This window comes from Bombina bombina, chromosome 7 (genome assembly GCF_027579735.1).
Source record: "Bombina bombina isolate aBomBom1 chromosome 7, aBomBom1.pri, whole genome shotgun sequence".
Classification (NCBI taxonomy): Eukaryota; Metazoa; Chordata; class Amphibia; order Anura; family Bombinatoridae; genus Bombina; species Bombina bombina.
This window is the reverse complement of record NC_069505.1, coordinates 566,988,443-566,996,179: the sequence shown is the minus strand read 5'-3', so window position 1 is coordinate 566,996,179 and position 7,737 is coordinate 566,988,443. Positions and strand designations below refer to the sequence as shown.

General features: G+C 35.4%; 1 pseudogene; it reads left to right on the top strand.

Annotated features, from left to right (window-relative positions):
* Positions 1-715: 715 nt before the first annotated feature.
* Positions 716-1,658, top strand: LOC128636579 (olfactory receptor 6C1-like; annotated as a pseudogene).
* Positions 1,659-7,737: the final 6,079 nt, after the last annotated feature.

Genomic DNA, 7,737 nt, shown 5'->3' with positions numbered 1-7,737 from the left:
GCCTGATATCATACTTTAACCTTGTTTTGGCACTCCTATTCCAAACTCCATTAGTGTGTTAGGAGGTCATCCTTTATTTATTATTGACGTCATCTATTTTAATAACATGTTACAACATTTTTTTCTCCACCAAGGATATGGGAATTGCAGTATATTTATTGGCATCACTCAAGTTACCGACTTACAGTTATTGTTTGTTTTTAAATTTTAAATAATATAACCTATGAATAATTTAGAAAACTGTGTAGAAAAGAGGCTGCGAAATAGGAAAAAGGAATACAGACTATGAATAAAATATTTTAAAGGGACACTCAGGTTAAATTAAATTGTCATGATTCAGATACAGTATGTAATTTTAAACAACTTTCCAATTTACTTCCATTAAAAAAAAATGTGCACAGTCTTTTATATTTACAATTTTTGAGTCACCAGATCCTACTGAGCATGTGCAAGAATTCACAGACTATACGTATATGCATTTGTGATTGGCTGATTGCTATCACATGGTACAAGGGGAGTGGAAATAAACATAACTTTGAAATTTGTTATTAAAAAATCTACTACTCATTTGAAGTTCAAACTAAGTGCTATTGTATTGTCTTGTTATCTTGCATTTGTTGATTATGCAAATCTAATGTGTTGACTGGTCCTTTAATACAAATATATAAACTAAATCTCTCCTTACTTTATTCTAGCATCTAAATGTATCAAGAACATGGAGCAGAGCAATCACACTATTGTATCATATTTCATTATTAAAGGACTTACTGATGTTCCCGAGCTTCAGGCTCCAATCTTCGTTCTGATTCTATTTATTTATCTTATTTGTCTTGGAGGTAATATAATGACTCTTCTACTTGTCTCTTTAGATCCTCAGCTCCAAACTCCCATGTATTTTTTCTTGGGTAACTTATCCCTCCTTGACATATGCTCCACCACCATCACTCTACATAAGATCCTGTTTATTTTTATATCAGGAGATAATACAATGTCTTTCTTTTGCTGTATAACACAGATGTATATGTTTATATCTCTGCAAGGTGATGTCCTGTTAATACTGACTGTGATGGGTTATGATCGATATGTGGCTATCTGCCGTCCCTTGCATTACCAAATGGTCATGAACCGTAGAGTATGTGTTGGGTTGGCCACCATCTGCTGGGTTATCGGTTACATAGAGATCACACCTACACTTTTAGCAGTATTAAGGTTCACATGTTATAAATCTAACATAATAAATCAGTTTTTTCTGTGATGTGATTCCATTGAAGAAATTTTCCTGCAGTGACACTACTTTTTTAGAGCTTTATATACTTATTGAAGGAGGTTTTATTGCATGTTTAGTTCCACTTATTCTCACTTTTGTCTCTTATGTTTACATTATAAATGCCATCATGAGGATCTGTTCCAGCACTGGAAGACGTAAAGCCTTCTACACATGTTCATCACATCTCACAGTAGTTATCCTTCTCTATATGACTATCTTCTGGCAGTATCTGACACCAGAGTCCATGGATACTTTAGCATCTAAAAAACTTTTTTCCCTCTTTAACACAGCTGTTGTCCCTATACTAAACCCACTGATTTACAGCTTAAAGAACAAAGATGTCAAATCATCTCTAAGACACATGTTGAAGTCTTGTAAGGTTAATGTTTAAATATAAAATCAAATATATCCTATATTTTGGTGCGGTTGTCTAACTAAAACATTTCAGATATTTATCCCCTATTTATCCTAATTAATCTTAGTATTTAGGGATGGTTATATGTCTGTATTTTAAAAAAATATTTTTTTCTTAACAATTATTGTGACATTCAGATGATTCTCTCGAACAGATGTTTACTTTTGAATCTGTAACCTAATATTCCAATTTTAATACTTAAATATAACACTGATATCACAGTTATGCAAAAATGTTTTTGTAATTTGCTTGCAAAAGAAATTAATTAATTTGAGCAAATTTTGTCAGAAATTTGTTCTTTAGCTAAACAAACTAATGATTGAATAGAAAATAGTTTTTGATAATATTTATTTAGTTTCTATCTTTAAATAGATAGCGGAGACTATATCAATGAGTTAACACATTTTTATATGTATTCATAAGTTTGTTTAGTTAATAAATGGGTTTCCAATAAAGGGCTAGATAACAAGTGGAGCACTATTTATCGCCCCCACTCGCAAGCTAACTCCTCTAAAAATAAGCTTTTTGCAAGCGTCAGATAGGACTCGTATTACTATTTAAAGTAAAAAGTTTTCGCTCTCGTGCTAACCTAACGTGCACAAAAACCCAAACTTCGAACATTGCAACCATGTTAACGTATTTTCCCATAGAAGTCAATGGAACAACACACTACTCACATGCAAACCCAATCGCATTTTCTCAAGTGCACTAGCCCGACAAGAAAATATTAATATTTCACATTTCAGTGTTCTTCACATAGCAGAATATGCTCTGTTTTTTCATAAATACATATTTCTACATATATTTGATGTTTTTATTGGTACAATATATATCTATACTTAGATTATATATATATATATATATGTGTGTGTGTGTGAAATATTTACAGTAAATATATAGACACTTCAATAAATTTAAATTTTTGCATAAGTATGTTTTTTTTGGCTTTCATCTACTTGACTGTAAAGGGCTCCAATGCACATACGACTAGATTACGAGTTTTGCGGTATGGCTATACCGCAGAAAAATTGGCCATTGCGAGTGGAATGGCTGGAAACGCATATTACGAGTTGCGGCGGTATAGCTATACCGCAAGCATTTTAGCTTGTAATGCAACGTCTATTCCGCACTCAAAATTTTTTTCTATAGTGCTGTATTACAGGTTGTGCGTTCCGGCTAAAATGCTTGTGTTACAGCCTATACCGACACGATTCATTCCATCATCTGAGAGCAGTAGTCATGGATTTTGAAACATACCTGTGAAATAAAAAAAACCTAAGTTTAAACTCTAAATTAACCTAACATAACTATTCTAACAAAATAAAAGAAACTATTAATTAAAAACATTTTTACATTAAAAAATGACTATGCCCCCCTAAAAGTAACCCCCCCAACCCAACCAACCCCCAAAATAAAAAACCTTACTTTAAAAAATCCTAAATTATCCATTGACCCTAAAGGGGCATTTGTATGGGCATTGCCCTTTAAAGGGCATTCCGTTCTTTTACTGCCTTTAAAAAGGCATTCAGCTCTTTTACAAGTGCCCATCCCTAATCTAAAAGAAAAAAAAAAACACCCAAAAAAATAAAAATAAAAATCCTAATACTAAAACCCATAAAATCTACTCCCAGTTCCAGAAATCCGGACATCCATCTTCATGCAGGCGGCGAGAAGTCTTCATCCAGGCGGCGACACCTTCATCCATCATGGGGACACCTTCTATCTTCATCCCGCCGGTGTGGAGCTATCCTGGAGGGCGATGACATCCTGCAAGGAGCATCCTCTTCATACAATCACCACCGTACACTGAAGTTGAATGCAAGGTACCCGTTTGAAAATGGTGTACCTTGCATTCCTATTGGCTGATTTCATTCTTCAAATTCAAATCAGCCAATAGGATGAGAGCTTCTGAAATTATATTGGCTGTTCAAAACAGCCAATAGGATGAGACCTGGAGATGAAGATAGAAGACGTCCCCATGATGGATGAAAGTGTCGCCGCCTGGATGAAGACTTCTCACCGCCTGGATGAAGATGGATGTCCGGATTTCTGGAACTGGGAGTAGATTTTATGGGTTTTAGTATTAGGATTTTTATTTTTATTTTTTTGGGTGTTTTTTTTTTCTTTTAGATTAGGGATGGGCACTTGTAAAGACTTCAAGAACCGTGAATAGATTTTTTGGGGTTAGTGTTAGGTTTTTTAAAATATTTTTGGGTGTTTTTTTTTTAGATTAGGGATGGGCACTTGTAAAAGAGCTGAATGCCCTTTTAAGGGCAGTAAAAGAGCTAAATGCCCATACAAATTTAGTAATTTTTTAAGGTAAAAGAGCTGTTTAACTTAGGGCAATGCCTTACATAAGGCCCTTTTAAGGGCTATTGGTAGTTTATTGAAGGTTGGGGGATGTTTTTATTTTGGGGGGCTTTTTTATTTTTATAGGGCTATTAGATTAGGTGTAATTGTTTTTATTTTTGATAATTTAGTTTATACATTTTTGGTAATCTTAGAGTTTTTTATTTTTCGTAATTTAGTGTTTATTATTTTTTGTAATGTCAGATTTTTTTATTTTTTTCATTGTGTTAGGTTTATTTTAATTTTTAAATTTAGGTTTCACATTGGTAGTTTTTGTATTTTATTAGAATAGTTATGTTAGGTTAATTTATAGATTAAACTTTTTTTAAATTTTTTTTATTTCACAGGTAAATTTTTTATTTTTTTAAAGATAGTTTAATTGTAATTCTAATTTAAAGTTATGGGGTTTTAGGTTTAGGGGTTAATAGTTTTATTTAGTGTTTTGCGATGTAGGGGGGGTGGCGGTTTAGGGATTAATAGGTTCAGTTTAGTAGTTACTATGTGGGGGCTGGAGGTTTAGGGGTTAATACTTTATTATAGCTTTGGAGATGTGGGAGGACAGCGGTTTAGGGGTTAATTGGTTTATTTACGTGTCGTTGATGTTGGGGGTTGTGGATAAGGGGCTAATAAATTGGATCTTGATAAATGGGCCCCAATGTTTTCGAGAGAAGCAGAGTGACAGCAGGCTGCCAAGACTGCATCCCCCTACCTCCCCTCCCCCTAACACATCCCTTCAGCTTTTTGGACACCTAAAACCATATTATCCAGCAGGGGGGGAAGTGACCAATCATGCAAACACTACTTCCTTCTCTGGCAGAGCTACAGTTGGATCTGTTTTACTCTTGCTGATGCTCTAATAGCTGTACATGTGAGCAGAACGTGTTGAGATGGTTATCTGGAATAGAGCTTGGTCAGAGGGAGAGGCAGGGGTCAAGTCCTACAAAAAAGTGTGGGGACTCACCAAGACTTCCACCCCCTCACAATTAATATTGTTTTATATATATATATATATATATATATATATATATATATATATATATATATATATATATATATACACACACTGTATTTAAATGTATATAATCTATATACTTTGGTTAATGAAAGCAAATGAAATCCAATTAAGGGTTGAATAGTTGCGTTTGGGTCTGAGAGTCCTCCTCTGTCACAGAGTCTCACCCACTAAGCACCATGTGTTACACAAATTGCGGGGTGATAGCACAGCAGGACCGCTGACAGTCTTACATTTAGTGCATTGTAGGAAGTGTTACTGCCCATTACTAGAGTATCTCACTATCCCTCTAACCAGACTGTGCTCCAGCAACTTCCAACAGCAGCAGCAGTGTTTACTGAAGTGTTTCTGTTCTCTGTCCATAGTGAACTTAGTTTCTTCTGCAAAAATAGTGCAGGAACTCCGTTCCCATGCGTGCCCACTTGAATTGACCCCTGGGCAGAGTGACTGCTGGGAGAGGGAGAGTGAATGGAGGGGGCTGTAGAGACTGGAGGGTAAAGCAGGCTGTCTCATGCATTGACAGGTCTTTTCATTACTATGGTCAGCTTTATTTACATTTTAGCTGTGTGACATCACATTCTGAAAGGGCTAGGCTTGCTGCACTAACTGGGACTTAGTTGCAGCCTCATGCAGGTGAGCCAGCTGCACCATAGCCCAATGGTACTGGTACCTCTCTGATGAAAACAAAATACTAATCACACAATGGGAATAATGTCTATGACTCAGCACATTACTTCCACAAGGACATGCATAAGGACACGGATGTTCAACCAACTCCTTAAATCGAAGGCCCAGATTATAAAAACAATTGCCGGTCAAGACATGGGGGCCAATTTATTATGGCCCGAATGGGGCCAAATACCCCTGTTTCCATGTGAGCCTTCAGGCTCGCTGAAAACAGGAGTTAAGAAGCAGCGGTCTTAAGACCGCTGCTCCTTAACTCGCCCGCTGCCTCTGAGCCTGCAGACTGCAATCCGCCTGATTGAATATGATCGGGTTCATTGACATCCCCTGCTAGCGAATCTGCAGGGGGCGGCATTGCATAAGCAGTTCACCAGAACTGCTTGTGCAATGATAAATGCCGACAGAGTATGCTGTCTGCATTTATCGATGTCTGGCAAACATGATACGCTACCGTACAGCTAGACATTGATAAATCGGCCACATGGTTTTCCACTCAGACACTTGCATGAGCGGCCCTCATGGAATTCTATAAAAACAAACAGGGGGCTGATTCTTAATACAAATCATATAAATATATATATATATATATATATATATATATATACATACAAATATTTGTGTATATCCATTATAGGACTTTCCATTCAAATACCTTGTCATATGTCATATCATTTTGAACCCTTATAACTTTCTTTTTTAATACTTATATTAATAATTTTATTAGATAATTTATATATGAGTGTAAATGTATACTTTAATGAATTTATGTTATAATTGGTGCAACTTTTAATTTTGCTCTAACTCTTTACGTAAGGACTTCAGTTGTGCTAACCCGATGAGCGTAAATCAAATTTGCACTTGTGCAGATATGTTTATTTTCAATTTATAATATACACGCATGATAATTTAATATTGCACATTTGCTAATAGTAGGGTAACTATTAATCTAGCCCATGGTTTTCTGAAATTATGAAGTAAATTGTATTAATTACGCGTTTTAGCGTTTGTCATCAGAGTAACTGCAGTTTAGTAATGGCTGTGTGCCCAGAACTGAATTGGAACAAATGTAGCCAAATCTCCTTGTGCACTCAGCATGAGCTCAAATAACATTTTCGGAATTAAGAAGTGTAATTAATACAATTTAATTTATAACCTCAGCAAACTGTGACCAGATTACAAGTGATGTGCTATTTTGCGATTTCGTTTGCGCGCAAACACTGGCAGAAATAAACTTTATGCATGTGCAGACTTCCTTGAAAGTAAAAGTTATATATTTACACACATACATACACACACATATTTAGACATGTTTATGTATGTACCATATACCTTTAAACCCTTGAAAATGTTTCTATTAATATTTATATTTTTATTTTTTATTAGATAGTGTATATATGAGTGTAAATGTATTTTTAATGTATTTTTGTTGTGTTTAGTGCAACTTAGTGCGCTAACCCAACAAGCGAAAATTTAGTGAGAGTGGTAAGTTTACTTTCAACTTGTAATACGCAATTGTTAGCACGCGCATCATATTTCACGTGTAGGCTAAAGATAGGTCCCCACTTGTGGTCTTAACAGAAAAAATATCTTCAAGTAATTATAGAATTATTTAAATCAAGCTTTTGTATAAGCAGTTTGTGGCCACAACAAGTTTATCTCATATCACTAACCATATTTATATTGTGAGCTTTAATAATTCTAATATTCCTTGACTTAACTCAGCAGAAGTGGAACTTATTTATACTAACTAATGGCCCGATTACAAGTGGACCGCTAACAGTTCCCCACAATCGATAAGGGGTTTATGGTGGGTGATTGCGTGTGTTAACGTGCATCAGGTTAGAGCGTCATCAGAGCTCTGGTTACAGTTTAACAAAACAAAAATGTTTCACAAAAAACTTCTAAAATACTTTATAAAGTACAGTTACACTCATAGAGGCCTATGTATCATAGGTCTTGCGGACCTGATCCGACAGTGTGAATCAGGAACACAAGACCTCGCTGAATGCG